The 17,294-nt window shown below is 39.7% G+C and overlaps 1 protein-coding gene across 12 annotated transcripts in view; it reads right to left on the bottom strand.

Moving 5' to 3' along the window:
• Positions 1 to 15,907, bottom strand: part of ZNF644 (zinc finger protein 644) — a 54,207-nt gene extending 38,300 nt beyond the window's left edge. For 2 of the 12 annotated variants that reach the window (XM_068952533.1, XM_068952540.1), the window contains exon 1: positions 15,411 to 15,549. The gene's annotated coding sequence lies outside the window, so the exon portion shown is untranslated. Of the gene's footprint in view, positions 1 to 14,765; positions 14,883 to 15,130; positions 15,302 to 15,410; positions 15,558 to 15,888 lie in introns of those variants that run through there. The other 10 variants (XM_068952528.1, XM_068952535.1, XM_068952532.1 and 7 more) reach the window with 7 other exon arrangements.
• Between the last annotated feature and the right edge of the window lie 1,387 nt (positions 15,908 to 17,294).

Below are 17,294 nucleotides of genomic sequence, written 5' to 3'. Positions count from 1 at the left end.
TATGGTTCCCTAGGCATTTCTAGTTCAAGTTTGCATATTCTGTTATACAGCTGAAACTAAGCAGTCAGAGATCCAGATCAGAAAGCTTCTTCACTGAAGTGCTTTTCTAAGGAATGAACTACCTTAGCTTGAAAACATGCATTTTGTGTCTTTTTTTTTTTTTTTAAATAAGTTTTAGAAAGATCTGAGCTAGCAGCTTCCACTCCCTTCCACAAAGCTAAGCATAACAAAAAACGTTCAAGTTAACATTGTGTACAGTGAAGTAATTCATCCCCTTCCGAGTATCACAAAGCAACATCATTATACAGTCCAAATGGTTTTTTATGCTGTACCTTTTTCCACAGTCTCAAAAGCTGCATTTTATATTTAGCACACATCTATAAGACACAGTAAATCAGGCAAGATTTCACTGAAATCGATCAGAAGAGTTTCATACAAGATGTTCTGAAGAAGGATGTGAAATAAGGCTGTACAATAAAAATAAGTACACTTACACATTTAAAATAAAGTACGTGTGGTACTTAAGAAATATCACCTGTTTTAAGTATGGATAACTACATTTCAAGTTTTAGGCAGCTGCACATTTAGCTTTTTTTGTATCAAATAAAGGCCTTCTTTACTCAGTAGCCATTGGTAAGAATTACCTTACGTTAAGTCCCTTGAACAAAGAACAGCACATCAGCTCCATCTCTACTGAATAAGTAAGGTGCCTTTTCAGTCAGGAAATCTACAGCAAACTTCGTAAGAAACCAAAAGGAAAGCAGGAAAAACAGCATCTGCGGTAAGTACACACCACATCAGTCCCCCATCTGGGACGCCGATGAAGAGCGGACACAGTATTCTCTCAGTCTACACCTGTAATCAAGTCTGTCACCTGTGTAATACTGACATACACACAAATGCATCAATTAAACTGCACACATTAATCACGCTTCACATACCCCTTTCCTGACTTACCACTTCATTGCGATACTTCTGAAATTCTTCAGCATAACTGCACTCTTCCTAAAGAAATCCATACAAAAAGCCTCCAAAAAGTTTATGCTGCAATGTATATATTTATGCCCTTATCATGAAAGGAAATACAGTTATGCAGATAGTTGCACAGATTCCAGTCTAGAATCTGAGCTTTATTTTTAAATCCTGAAACAAGATTTAGGGCTGTTGTTTTTTTAAAAATTTCAGTTCAAGATATAACAATTTCTTTAACATAACAAAGCTTTTGTTCTTTAAACAAAAAAAAAAAAGTTGGGCTTAATTTTTTAAAACTAGAATAAGCTTAATAGATATCAAATACTTCCAGAAATAGTCTCAGTTTTTTTTTTTTTTTTAAACATTCACAAAGAGCTATCTTTAGAATTGCCGTTTCTGCATGTCATTTTATAAGGACAAAGTTTGATAATACACTTCAAAACCACTAAATCTGAATTATTCTGTTTTGCAGGAAAGCAGTAACTAGATGTTTTTAAATAGTTATTTGAAATTTTTATAGATTAATATTCTAAAACAAAAAGTCTCCTGAGATCCATTAACATCTAAATGTATTTAAGTCTCTTGATGTTAGAGAAATTAACAGGAACATATCTCACACATTTCTAACAGTAGATGAAAACACCACATTAAGAATCAAGCCATGTTGTTACTGTAGCAACAATGATTTCTGGTAGCCATTTTCTTTTCAGCTTTAACACTGTTCCAACAGTTCTTACTGCAATCTCCGTTTAAACCCAAAGGCGGCAAACTGTTCAATAGATTTCTCTCTAGCTACATACTCTAACACAGCTCCTTCTACACCGTTTTCTTTAGTCAAATGTACTTACCTAATAGTGTCCTCCAATGCTGTACTCTCTTGGCTCTCACTTTACACAAATGAACTGCAGTTCACTTCTTAACTTACATTTAGGAGAATAAGCTGCTTGCAGTACACTGGACTAGAAGTACAGCAGTGCAGGAATTATTTTAACTTACAGCCTGTAAGAGCACAGTCCAATACAATATTACCTACATAGCAGGCTTACATCTCTGGTCATTACATTAAGAAAGCATCCACAGAATACCTCATCTCAGACCAGAGCTTACAAAGTCAAAGCAGTGCTGTAGCCAAAAGCAATTTCTTACTAGATTCACATCTCTGCATTTTCTGTATTTAGAAACATGATTAAAAAAACACACACACACAGTTTAACTCTTCTGCAGTTTTTTGTAATCTTAAAAGTGACACTGATTTAAACGCTTTCCTGGCTTTCCTAAGACTGCAGTGCAGTTTTTAGAAAATGGTGAGCCTAAAATCCTGCAGCTCAAAATTGGTGGTAAGTGGCACTATTTTCACTTTTTTTTCTCTGAAAAAATTCTCCCTTTCTTGAATTAGGGCAATTTGAGAGAAAACAATGGGAGGGGGAGGAGGGACACTAACAAGAAAGTGAAATATATAATACTTTCATAAAAACAATGCAAGAAAAGATTAAACTGTCATTTCTGCAAGTTATCAACAAGACTTTAGCATATAATAATCCCTACAAAACAGGATCCTAAGTCCAAATTCAGTTCCTCACAAGTTTGTTCTAGTTGAACAGTTAGCTATGCTAGGATCACGAGCTCTAGTGCCTGCTGTCATCTGTCTAGACAGCATTTTTGACACTTCCCTTAGACCATGACAGGAAAGGGAATCTCATGTCTATAGCCTCAAAGGAAGTGTATTTTCTATGTGTGTGAAAATGTAAAATCCAGTAAAAATTTTCTGGAGACTTCACACACACTTAGAAGTTTTACAGAAATATTTCAAAACACACACTTATAAACTATCACAGCTAGTAAACATTCCAAATTGAAGGACAGTTACTTTAAGCTTAAAACGAAAGTAGGTTTATGCTGAACTGTGAATGCTGAACTGTGAATTGGAATGGCTGAGAGATGTTTTATCCCTAAGATGGTAACCTCTGGCAGAAGACAGGATAGACATTCTGGGGCATTAGCATCTTTGAACACCACAGCTAACTGCAAAAGAGCCTGCATATCAGAAGAGTAAGCTGTTGTAATAATGAATATTTCAGTATGAAAAAAACAACCATCTAAAATTATAAACTAATAAATAAACAACAGTATTACTTGCTGCAAGTTTTGTTCAAATGAAATATATATATATATATATTTTTTTTCCTTTTTACAATAGGACTCAACTACTGCTTATCAGATTTGAAGAGGAGCTATGAAATTCTTTGCTTTCCTCCAAATCCAATTGGGTTTGTATAAATGTTATTCCTTACAATGTATGAAAAAATCACTTTGGGGACTCAAACGTACATACTAGTAACGTAAACCTATTTTTCATTTTGCAGGAGGCCACTTTTTTGTGATAGAGGATTGCTTTCTGATGATGGGGGAAAGTTAAAATACACTGTCAGCTCTGTCACCTTAACACATGCTGAAAATTAAAAAAAAAAAAAAAAGCAAAAATCTATTCCTCAATGAGCTCCTTAACATTCATTCTTGGTTTGGTGGTACTTTAAGCTTCCAACATTGCCTGTTGCCTATGCAGATAGGTATAAAATATTGCCTACTTTATTAAGCTGTAGCAATGCAACATTATATCAATTGAGTTTATCTATCTTTATGCTAGAGAGCTGCATTAAGTTTTTTTTTCTTTTATAAAAACAACTCACACTTCATAACCCAGGTTATACTATCACACCTGTGCAAGCAAACCAGGACAAGTGTCTCCAAATATCTGCAGTGTAATCAGAAACGACTAGTTACCATTTTTAAAGCCCTACCATACCAGCCACGCTTGTCCAGCACCAGAGCTGTAGATCAACTCTAATTTAACATCCATGTTTAATTAGTAAGCTCCTATTCACCGTCCTTGTGTTCACTGTTCAGAAGCGCTATTAACACTTTCATTTAATTCATCCTCATACATGCCTGTTTCCTATAGTATAATTTCCTAGTGATTTGTAACACTACTATGCTTTTACTCAAAAATTATTCCATGGAAAACATTTCGCTATGAAGTAGATATTCCCAACATCTATTGCAAGGTCTCTCTAGCTAAGTTTTGCAGTACCTTGAGGTCTATTTCCTACAATATGCTTATTAAACTTCTGTGGGGTCTCTACATTGGATTACTAGAAAGTACAGCAGTCCTAGGCAGGCATCACTGCAAGATTAGGGTTTCAGTAATCCTCCTCTCTTACCATTTGCATTTTCTAAATATTTGTGGACTCTGTTCTGCTATTCATTTCCTTTTGCTTAGTCGTCATTTCAGTAAAAGCCTTATATCTTTGGTTCTTTTACTTACTATTTAAATTAATTCTTCCAAACGCATGAGAGGCAATGGATAAAATGACTCCTTCCAATTTGCAGGTATGTTTTAGTACTGAAATATCCAGAACCGAACATAGCATTTCAGGTGTAAGCATGCAGCGTACCATACAGACTTATCTCCCTTCATTTGCATACATACAGTAAACTATACTTTTTCTGCTGCCTTGTCATATATGCAAATACGCATCTTCTGGCCCAGTTTCCACTAGCTATGTATAATGATATGTAACCAATAAAACAGAGCAATAAAACATGTTCTAACAAATATATTCAAGGGTCATAACATACCTGCCACGTCATGTAATGGGATGTCTTTTCTGTTACGTAGTGAGTGTCTGATCACCTGATCTCCACCTTCCTATACATTCCACTTTGGTCATGTGACATACACTGCTACTCTTCAGAAATATTGATCTTATGATAAAAATACTGATGCCTCCATCATAGGGTGAATTATGGCACTGAATGACACTGGTTCTGGTTACAAAGAACATCCTCTGACACCCCCACAGAGAAGTCGGAAAACTTTCAGAAAAGACAGCAGAGAGAAAAAAGCCACATTAGTTGTTCTCATCTGTATGCATCCAGCCCACAGGCTGTAGGTTAGGCACCTAATCCAGCGGGGAGCTTAGTAACATATGCTTGTTTGTCAGTACTTTAGCATTTGATCTTGTAAGTTCAGTTTTCCTGACCCAGAAGAGATTTCCCAACCAAAAACTTCAAAAATAACTTAATAAACAGACGTAGACCCTAAGCATATTTAATATGCACTATATTGGATTATGGAGAGGGCACAAAAGAACTGAATCTACATTAGCTAAGGTTGTATAAAATCAAGAGTAGGAAATAAAGATCATTCGATACAAGTTGTTCCTATAATAACTCAATTTCAGAATATAGACATGAAAGAAAGGTTTTCAACTGAGGCAAAGAAATGTTTGTTTCCCACCCTCCCTTACACATAAAAAAAAAGCACACGACACTAAGAAATACTTTCTTCTGGCAAGTAAATGGTTTATCTTATTTGTGCTAAGTGGTCTGAACTTTGAATGTTCTTGAAACTAATGAAAGTGAGCCCTCAAGACTAAAGAAACTTTGTCATAGGTCTTGACCACTCAGAGTTAAGAGAGAAAACAAAACAAAGTCAAAGTTAACACAGGTTCTGTGCATATCCACCGGCCCATAAATAGGGTTGATTATTTTATTGTTGACTGGCCCAAAACTACTATCTCAGATCATTGTTTGGAATTCTGAAATCATACAAGTTGAAATTCTCTGGTATTTCATCTTTGTTTTCAACCAGAACACTGAAAAAAAATGATAATCAATGCTGAATACTTACAAAATATCTCAGAAAATGAGTGATTCTGGTTTAAATGGATTAAAGGAGAGGGAGAAACTTTTCCTGAAGTTTATGGACAACATATAGGAGCATACTTATCAAAGTAATTCTGACAAAACACATTCAGAATTGACTCACTTCCTATTTATTCAATTTTTAAAAGCTTCACAGAAAATACAAACCAAAAACTGCTCTCCTGAATTCTGCTTAAAGAATGGAAATACATAAGGTATTACTACAAATTTCATTTAAAAAAGAACCTGTCTTTACCTGTAGGTTAACAGGACTAAGGAAAAGTCAAAGAACAAACAAAACAGAAAACCAAGGGAGTGACAGCAAAGAACAGGCCAAGTTCTCTAAAGTTTGACTTAAGAATACTCTAACAAACGCTGTGTTTTGAATATATTTAAAACCATCAAAAAGTTATTAGGAATTTATTATATTTAGAGGAAAACAATTTAATATTTGTGTCTTTTTAATTCTTTATGAGGCACAGGCTGTCATAAAACACTCAAATTTGTATTGAGGACAAGACCATAAGAAAAAGTGATGGGCCTTTTTTACTAAGGCGGATACCCTACTAGAGACACGTGAGAAATTTGAATATAAAAGCATTGGTGACAAGAGTTCGTGCTTTATAGTAGCATTTTAAAAATTATGTATTTTTAAAGCTTTTCAAACAAGCTGTTGATTTTAACATCACACAGCTTTTGTTCTAGCTTCTGGATGCTAAAAATCTCCTTTAAGATCACTAACAAAAGCTAAAGAATCAATAGCAACAGAAAAACATGAAGAGAAGGACAGCCTGAAACACGTAACAAATTTTTTCCTGCTGACTTCGGTAGAAGCCACCTGAAAGTAGTGTTCCAGGAGGTGACTTAAAAGGTGCATTTCCTTTCATAACCTAAAAAAAAAAAAAAAAAAGTTAAGATAACTCTGTTTTGGGGAAAGTGAAGTCACAAGGAGACAATTTTGAACAAAGTCACCCAGGGCCCTAGTATTAACATTACTAAGTTGGGAAAAGATTTTGCTTTACCAAGTTCACAAAAAAACACACCAAAGATTATTTTTGTAATTCTCCCTCCTAGATATTTACATCCCTTGAAAATATGCCTCGTCATGCTTCAGGAGCAGCTTATAAAAATGGACCTAAAGCCAAGTTAATTTGAAATATATAAATTAGAATTTCATTTAAAAGAACATCCAGCATTCTAAGTATCAAAATAATGACCTGGTAGAAGCCAAACAAAAAAAAAAATTTTTCTCTGTGGCTTAACAGACAAAAAAAAAACAAAAATCACAATTAACACTCACCAAACTGCATTAAAAAAATATTCAGCTGAGACACTATTACTTTTTATGCAAAAGCGTAAACTCATCCCTCTAATTTCCTGATACTGTTGGATTTCTGAATGGACTATAGAACCAGGATGTCTTGATTTTACTAAAAGGCTGTATCAACAGTAATGTATTAATTTATAACTGCATATCTTGCTCCATAACCCAATACTCTTACACTGGAAAATAAACAAATTTAAATTGTTTCTTTCTCCATAAATGTCTTTAAAGATCTATCCAAATAGATAAGTAAAGGGAGACACATGTACACCACACACAACTCCCACAATTACGAACTAACTTCTCTGTTTTGTTTTTTTTTTTTTTGGGTGGGTCGGGGGTCATAAAGCCTTACTAGATTACTTCTTGGATATCTTTTCCTCTGCTTAACCGTGCAGAAATTTCTCCGGACTGAAAAACGCAAGCCAAACTCTCAAGTTGCTTTTTGGGGGGTTGGACTAGATTATCTCTAGAGGTCCCTTCCAACCTCAACTATTCTTTCATTTTTAATAACTAAACTTCCAAATCCATTTATCTCAAGCCAAACAAACTTTACAGAATTCTACATCAAAAGCAGAGGTGCAGAACACAGAAAAGGGAAACGTTGCAACCTCTGCTACCCCAGCTGGACATGTAAAGTATCATCTGTGTTCAAAGACAGTCTCTTTCTAGGAGGTTGCAGTCACTTTTTTTCTCTTGGAAGATCAAAATGGACAAGGTTTTCTTCTTCTGAAGATTTTTTTAAATGATTTATTGAAGTATCTGCACGGTATTTTTGAAAATAGTATGACACTTTAGTTATATAGGAACTCAAATGGTTTGAGTTCCATTTTTGGTTCTCCCCCTCGTGCAGAAATAAGTTATGCCTGTTAATGCCCATTACTGCTGGTACAATGGTAAAAAGCAACAGTAGCTTTCAATCACAGCAGAGTGGTAGCGCAGGAAAAGAGTTTTTCTGGACGAGCTGTTCCTCTTCCACTGCAATCCTTCGATACTGGTACATGCCAGCAAAGGAAATGGACCTCTGATCCGACAAGTACCCACTACAGCTTTCTGCCATAGGTATAGCAGTGAGAATCACAGTGAATTTAGCCATAAGTCTCATCATCTAAAAAGTCTGAACAGAGCAGGGGCCTATGGTTCACAGAAACACAGCACTGAACACCAGTGACGTACCTTATTTCAAAAAAATCTAACAAAAGGAAAGGTCTGCAAGAATAACTGCTGAAGTAGTTCAACAAGCCTACCACTTTTCATCACATCTGTTGCTCTGTTGCTGAATACATTCAAGGCTTTATAAGGACACAGAAAAAGAGACAACCACTATCCCAAGGCACTTGCAAGCTAACAAGTCAGACAAAACAAACCTTTGGAGGTTTCTCCAAAGTAAAGATGGAAAAACAACATACAAAACACACTAAGTTGTCAAAGCTGTATCCACAGTCATCTTTGTTTTAGGCACCACCACAACCTTTCCACCTCAGTTTGGTCAGCATTTCAGTTCAGTTTGTATTTTTAAACATGCAACTCTATCTCCTCCCATTCTGTGACTGCTCCAAAGCCCACATCCTTTTTCTTCACATCTAATCTGGGGTAATTCACCATCGTATGCCCCCAAGCTTATCTTTCCCACTTTTCCCTGCCCCAAAAGGAAACTGTCATACCATAATATTTTTTCTCTATTAATGGATACCTAAGTAGGGGGCACTATCTAATTGGTATTTTGTTTTCAATTTCACAAAAGATTAAACACTTAAATGTAAATTAGAACTCTGAGGTTATTTTTATTATAATTTTTATACAATGCAATTTTTATTAAAGCAACAGGTTCTCAGTTTTCAAAGGGCTGCTCGAGAACAGAAGACTGAATGATTTCACTGATGGCGGAGGGGGGGGAAGAACCAGGAACTAAGCGGAAGAGGACAAAGTACCCACTTCACTGTGGGAGAGACCTGGGAGAAGCCAGCTGTAAAACTATCACTTCCCACTCACAGTGATAGCACATACACACAGGGATACAATCAAGACTTTCTCACAGAAGACACACTCATTACAGCTCTGGTATTAAAACAACAAAAAGCAGAACTCGTGTGTGAAAAAACAAAGTTATTTATATTGGAGCTTCTCTGGCAAAGGCTGGCCTCTGTTAAAAAAAAAAAAAATATATATATATATATATAAAAAGATATAAAGTAATGTAAGTTTTTTTCTCTAATGCAAAGTCAACTTATTGTAACAATACAAAAAACTCTGAGAAAAAACAGTACAGGGGTAACACAGGAGCCAGAGTTTTTGCTGAAGGTTCCTAAGAGCATACATAACAATACATGCTTTTCGTAAACAAAGTAATCACAAACATTCAAATAACCAACAATCACCATTTTAGCAGTGAGGGTATATTTTTAGGATATAACTGTTGTGAAGTTTACACTTCTTACAACTGGAAAAATATACATCTGGAAAATAAAGTTAGTATTAGAGATAGCTTCTGAAACTTTACACAGCCACAAAGCTTCTGTTCATTCCTACATTTGAGGATTAAAAAAAAGCTATGATCAATAAACACTGCAAGCATTTTCAGAAAGTTACTCCTCAAGAGTTATTTCAGATTGATAATGCTACTACAAAAGCCTGGTGGAATCAGTAGAAAATAGCAAAAATATTCAGAGGACAGCTACTCTAGCAGACGTATCCTGAAGAAAAACAAAAAAGTCAACAACAACAAAAAATCCAAACACGCAACCTTCCAGCCAGAATACTCTAGGAAGAGCAGAAAGGGGAGGAGGGGAAAAAAAAAAGCCACCCACCCATCACCCTCACTGACTGCATCCAGACAAGAAACAGATACCACCACTTCCTACCAGCAGCAGCAAAGAGCAGTTTCAGAACCACCATGCTTTAGAAGCAGACATAAGTAACAGACCTTCCCAAAAGCAGTCCTCCAGCCCCAGTTATACTCCCTTGCTGAAAAGAAATCCTGAGTGAAAATCCCCATCACTGCCCCTATGAAGAGGCTGGACTGGGAAGGTAGCAGGGTAAAGCACAATTCATACTATTAAGGCACCAAAAGAATAGGTCGTGAATCAGCAGGAAAGAGGGATTCACTACTACTTTAACATTACAATGATCACTTTTGTTAAGAAAGTCATTGTTTCTTCCACTCTTAAAACACACACACACCACACAACTCAGGTAAAAACTTTTAAACTACATTTTTAAAGGTAAATTATGCAAGATGTACAACTTGCATACTGTTTGGCTTATGTTCAGTCACTTTAGTTGCGGAAAGTGTTTTTACAAGGTAAAGTTAGCATTTAGCCCAGAAAACTGGGAAAATTATGGTGATCTCGATTCCTGTCTTCAGCTACAATTGGACAAACCAATAAAAGCACCTGTCTTTTCAACCTGTTTTCCAGTAAGCATCCTTTCCCCCCCCTGCCCCCAGTTGCATTTTGAAGACCGTAATATTATAAAGTAAAGGTTTCAGGCCAAAAAATATATATATACACACACACATATATATATAGAATCATGCAAATAGTTCATAAAATAATGACCCTTTATAAAAAAAGGCTTCAATTTAATAAGATGGCAACTTCACAAATTTTCTTAAAGTATGATAAGTATCTAACTTGCTGTGTTAGGCATACCGAAAACAGTTACCACACACTCTCACTAGGCCTGAAATATTCTTAAGTTCAGCAGTCTGACCTTTATTCTAACTTAAGTATGAACTTCGCATCCTCTGGATTAAGTTTCAAGAAATACTGAATTACTAAATACCCCACTATCCTTCAACTAGTCCATTATATGTAAGATTAAGCACTCAGTACCAATTAATAACTGTCAACAAGCTCTACCATTTCCATTTGCTGGATTTAGTCACTCCTAAAAACAGGAATTCCCATACCAACAGTACTAGAGTTGCACCAACTTGAGTGCGAGTTCTCTGTTACCAAGTTTGCAAAGAAATATTAATTCAGTCAGTTAATATTTAGTGTAACAAATACAAAAATGCATACTCATTGCTAAGCCACTGTCTTTCCCCCCTTTAACCTCATTGGCAACATAAGGGCATTGCTGCAACATTTTATCACCGTAACAGCTGCTGTACACAGTTGAACAGTGAAAGAAGGGTAGCACAACTAGATCCTCATTTGTTTTTGGACTTTTATGCTTACTTCTAACATTAAAAAAAGCTCTCTCTCCTGCAATGAACTAACACCATTTAAGGGTAAACACTACTGAGTTCTGGACAGAATTCTTATCAAGACAAAATTCTACATTACATTGCATACTAGGTAACATGATTAATCCTATGATTATAATATTCTTTTCAATTAAAAAAACACATTAGAAGTCTAAACAAAGTCATTAATTAAATAATCTTTCTTGACAGACAGCTGTGATTTGAGCAGCACATTAAATCTTGCAGAAACATTATTATTGTAGTTTTGGGTCTGTTTCTCACAATTTTTAAATAATCAAAATCACAGTGACTATTTCACATCCTCATATATCAAAGAAAGAGAAGCCTTCCTACAGTTCCGCAAGTGACACGGGCATGACTGTTCTTCCATCACTGCTTGTGTGAATGGCTGCTATAACCAACACAAGTTTGATTTAGGTATTCAAGCATAAAAGTGTTTGTTTGTTTGTTTGTTTAAGTTAAGTATGAAAAGGGTATTCTTTCTTGATACCACAAGTGACATGGAATGCTTTAGTAGTCTAGTAGCATCTTTATGAATCGGAGCCAAAATGACCAATATCCACAACTTCCATGGGTAATTTAAATTCTTCCTCCAGTAGCTATATGAAGCTTGTATCAATATTAAAAAAGAAGTATGAAAAGAAAAACTGTTTGCTATCAAAAAACTGCTTATATTTAGAGCGCTCAGAAAGATTTATGAACGTATCTTCAGAGAAGAAAGACTTGTTTTACTTTATCAGGAATTTCTTTACACTCTGAAGCGTGGACACTAGTTTCAGTTGAAGGAATCATGCTCTGAAGGCTATGTCAACTTAAATCAGTTTAAAAGTCAATTTAAGCAAGTGCAGCTTTGTTCAGATATAACCTATTTTTACTAAATGACTGTTTCCCATGATTTCTGAGTGCACAGAGCAGTATATTAAACTTAGGAGCACAGAGGAGACCAATTCATCCTGGCTTAAAAATAACCATAATATTAGAATAGCCCCCTAGGTAGAAAAAGGAAAGATGGAAATTAAAAAAAAAAAAAAACCCTTAAAACAGTCCTCTAACAACTGCATTACTTGAACACTGTTGAAGATACATTGTTTTAAAATGTAAAAAAACACAATAAAAGTGAGTTCCAGACTACCCAAAGAAACATGGCCAGTCAGTAACTGTTCAAAGAACTTTCATTCAAACCAACTTCACATGAAACTGCAAAAAGAAGTCACACAACTACATTACATTTTTTCTCAATTTTAAATTCTCTAATCTATTGCAAGTTGTTAAAAAGTCTGAAAGTGAACATTCTCTCTTCAGTTCTGTTTTCTTCAGAAGTGACTTTAAATGGCTTGGAGCAGGGGGAGAAAAAGCATATGACCTAATAGGTTCTGCTAATATGTACTTATGCTTTAAGCACAAACTACTCCATAAGAAATTCCACTGACAACCCATGCACAAGCATAAGCACAAACTATTCCATAAGAAATTCAACCGACAACCCTTTAATTCAGTATCCATATTGAAATTCAGCCTACTCTGTTATTTTAAAGCGGAAAGCATTGCCACTATTGTTTAACATCCTGTTTATTCAATTGCTGATGCTCCTGTTTCAATCAATTGTTGCTCTACTAAATAAGCTTCCAAGGATGCTCCAAGTCATCAGTGCCTTTTCTTCAGACTAGCCAGGTCACCTATTGAGATTTCAAGACGGTAGAATTCTCTTTTAGCATTCACTCAAGAACTTTCAGGTGCTTTCTTAGGCGTACACCTTCTAGTGCTACACAATATAAAACAGTTGTTGGACTTGGTGAGATTTCAAAAAAAAATACACAAAGGAATACTCCTTTCCTCTGATTTCGGTACAATGATGATGCCACCTTTTTAACATAAAAAAAATCACATATTAGGGAAAATGAATAAAAGTTTCTTTGGAGAAATTAGTAACTTTTCCCCCCACCCCTCACATGACTCCTGTTCCTTCGATAACTTTTTTTTTTAAATAGGAAACAGTCAATTTGATTGAATGCTAGATGTTGGAAGAAACATCTTAAGATAGTATTTTGAGTATTGTTTCTTTCAAAGCTGGTTATAACTCATGTATAACTCTGCACCACATCCCTCTGCAGTCTTATTAGACAGGTTTGCAACATCAGCTTTGATAAGTCAGTGTAATAGGATTTTCACACTGCACCGCTCCTCCATGCGGTCTACTTACACTCCTCTCCAATAAGGCAATTGCTACATTTTCTCTGCATCAAAGTGACCCATTAAAAGCTTCTCAAAATCTAGTTTTCACTGTGAAATCAGTCCAAATTTACCTGCCCTGAACAAGTCAGGTAGTGAAGAAGTTTACACAGAAGAATCATATTAATTTGCCAAAATTCTCTAACTTCTTTTAACTGTGAAGAATCTTCTGTTCAGAAATTTGTTTTACAATCTGAATTAAAAGTTATTTTGCAGCTTTTACAGAGATATAATGTATTGTACAGACTTCTCAGTCAAACATAAAATTCCATGGTGGAATTCCAGAGATGCTTCTCAACCTCTTAGAGTGTTTGTCCCATGTGTTAATTTATTAATCTATACAACATGAAATGGCTTCTTACTCTGAATTTGGCGCACATTCATTCCCATATGCGTTTCAAAGCTTAGTTCCATGACACAACCTTCTTAATTAAATTATGTGCTAGAGGAGGGATATCAAAATGTCAGAATATCATTGCAAATGAGATTTGGCTTAAAAGGCCAGACCCATACAACACCGATGGAAACGTGTTTTGGTACAGCGTATTTGTTTTTCGTTACCATCACGACTTGTCAGTTTATAGCCCATACTACCACAAGTATTCTCAACAGACTAAAGGTTACATATAAGCCATCTGAAGAAAGAAAACTTTTCAGATTTTAAGCAAGAACTTGCCCTGGTCAAGAGGATGCTCATTAGTGCAGCCTGCTGTAATACAAACTTTGTCAGAGAAATCACCAGACCCTGAAGCAGACAGGAGCCCCAAGACGCAACTCTGACACCTGAACTGTTAACTTTTCCCTCGCCACTGTTAATCACCCCGGCCCGGGCGTCCCGCACAGCGGCAGTGTCCCCTGCGCAGGGCACACCGGTCAGTCAGTCCCACAGCGGGCCGGGAACCCGCCAGCCCTTTGTAAGGACACACATTTCAGAGACCACCTCGCTTCACGCCGAGAAGGAAGGAAACGAAGGGGGGGGGGAGGGGGAGGGCGGGCGTCGGGCGTCACCCCGCTCCGCAGGCGGCGGCAGCAGCAGCCCTTCCCGGGACGGCCGCGCGCCGGGCGGGCAGCGGGTGCGGCGACCCGCATGAGAGCGGGCACGGGCGGCACGGAAGGGGGACAAGCAGGAGGCGAGCCCGCCCGGCAGCACCCGCCGCGCTGCCCTGGCACGCCGGGGCGGGCGACGGGAGGCCACCCACGCCTGCCGGAGCCCCCCAGGGTGACCCCGGCTACCCCGAGCGACGGCATCCTCCCGGCCCGGCCCCGCGGCGGCCGCCCCTGCGAGCGACGGCGCGGGCGGCCCGGCAGCGCCGCGCGGGGCATTACCTGGCTCCCCGCGGCCCCGCGCTGCGGGCGGCCCGGCCCCGGGCGGCTCTTCCGCGCCGCTGGGCCCGCCGAGGCGACACCGGGCTGCCCAGCTCCTCCGCGCCTGGCAATGGCGGCGGCCCGCTCCCCCCTCCCCGCTCCGCGCTCACTGGCTGCGCCGCTTCATGTGACCGCACAAAACCCTCCTCAGCACAGCCCTTTGTGTCCGGCCCGGCCGGGGCACCGGGCAGGCCGCTCGCCGGTTCACGGGAGGGGCGCGGGGCCGCGGCGCCGGGGGAGGCTGACCGAGAGGAGGCCTAGGGGAGGGCTCCCGCGCCCGCCCGCCCGCCCGCCGCGCCGCGCCACTTCCGCCGCCGGCCACTCACCGCGAGCGGCCGCGGCCGAGTCGCAGTGCCGCACCAGGTCGGAGGCGGCCGCCATGTTCCCCGATGCGGCAGGATGGCGGGGACAGCCGCCCGCCCCGCCAACCGCCGCCAGGGCGGCCGGCTCGCCCCCGCGCGCCCGCCTCAGCCCGCCCCCCGCGCGCGCCCCGCTCTGCGCCGAGCCGCGCCGCGCGCGCGCGCCCCCTCCCCCCTGTCAGCGCGGGGCGGGGGGTGGGGGGGAAGGGCATTAAAAAAAAAAAAAACACCATAAAGGGAAACTCACGGGCTCGCCAAGCTGTGCGTCACACCGGGGTTACGTCCTGCGCGCGGCGTCATTACGTCATCCCGCAAGCTTCCCACCCCGCCTCCGCGCGCGGTTACACACTCACACATACACACATACACAGCCGCACACGCGTCCCGGGGGGGGGGCGGAGCGCGCATGCGCGCGGCTTCCCGCGCTGGCGCACCCCAGCCCCCTCCCGCAGGCACTCGCGCCGGCAGGGAGGGAGGTGCGCGCCCCCTCCGCCCAGCCAGGTGTGCGACCGTTAACGGCGCGCGCGGCTCCCACAGTGCGGGCGGCAGCCCCGGAGGTCGGCTCCAGAGGGTCGCTCCCGGCAAGGCTCGGAGGACAAGTAGGAACCGTCTCTCGCAGGCGGGAGGCAATTCTCTGCGAGACACAATTGTGCAGAAAGACCGTTCTTCAACAGGCAAACTGCCAAAGGCACCTGCCCCTCACCCCCAGTGTGGCCTCCTCTCACCTGTGCCAAGCTCCACACCAGGCTCGGAAATGGGAAGTCGGAGTGTCAGCTGCTTATCAGTGCCTTTCCCGCAGAAAGTGGAAAACTAGGTCAAATGCTGAAGGAGCTGTACAAAAGAATTTGCTGTGCCAGTGCAAAAGGCTGACTCCTGTGAAAAGCTATGATTGGCAAAAGATATGACAGGGCAATGTGAGAGAGCAACAAGAAACATGAGAGCAAACAAACAACATAAGGAGAGGGAAGAAAACCAAGGGATTGTTGGTCTGTTATTCAACAGGAAGGGAAAGGTATGAGATGTCATCAAGCAAATAGAAGCATACAGTGCCATTTTTGCTTCAGATTAAGGTTTCTGATGGCTAACCCTGATACAAAAGGGCAGGGATTCGGGAGATAACAGCAAATGGATAAATTGGAGACTATTCTGATAAGTTTGATTTTTTTCCTTCAAGTTGGCTAGGCCAAAAGGAGTTCACATTAGAGCCTTAAGACTAAAGCAACTTTAGAGGTGTAAGTCATCATCACTGAGCGCTCGTGAAGACAGCTGAGATTTCAGAAGAGAAGAAAAGGAAGAACATAGCACCTATAATTCAGAAAGATAGAATAGGCAGTGTTCCTACTGTCAGTCACTCCAACCTGTATTCCTGGAAAACTACTGGAGCAAATAATCACACACGTTTAAATACATGATAGCTAATGAAGTGATAAGGTAACAGCCAACGTAGATTTGCCAAGAAAATCATATCAAACCAAACTCATTCCATTCTATGACAGTGTAACAAGACCTGGGATGGGAATAGCAGTAGATCTGTTTTGGCTTGACTTAAATAAGACTTTTGACATTGTGTCAACTTTACTAATTGAGCAAGCAAAAGAAATATAATCATAATGAAATTACTCTGCAGTGGTGCAAGACTACCAAAAAAATAATCAGCAATGCTTCACTGTGAAAAATAGTATAGAAAATGTGGTTCCTTGGAGGTGGATATGTCCTGTGTCTGATACCAGAGTCTCCAATTATGTGAATGATACAGTAGAGTTTACACTTACTAGATTTGCAGACAATACTAAATTGGCAGAGATGGAAGCATACTGCAGGCCAAGAATAGAATTCAGAATGCTCTTGACAAGCTGGTTGCAGAAATAGGATGCAATTTAATAACTTAAAGTGCCAACTTCTACATTTAAGTAGGAAAATAACAATTGTACAAATACAAGACTGGGAACAAATGAATAAACACCAGGTCTTCAGAAAAGGGGTTGGGATCAGAGTAGATCACAAAGCGAACTTGGGTTAACGACGTCACACTGCTGTGAAGAAAGCTGCAGTACAGAGAGATGTGTAAACAGAACTGTCATATCTAGGACATACAAAGAAATTCTGCTCAAATTCAACATTGGTAAAGCCT

The sequence above is a fragment of the Struthio camelus genome, chromosome 8, assembly GCF_040807025.1.
Source record: "Struthio camelus isolate bStrCam1 chromosome 8, bStrCam1.hap1, whole genome shotgun sequence".
Taxonomy (NCBI): Eukaryota; Metazoa; Chordata; class Aves; order Struthioniformes; family Struthionidae; genus Struthio; species Struthio camelus.
Note: the sequence above shows the minus strand (reverse complement) of the source record. Positions and strands in the feature narration are given on the sequence as shown.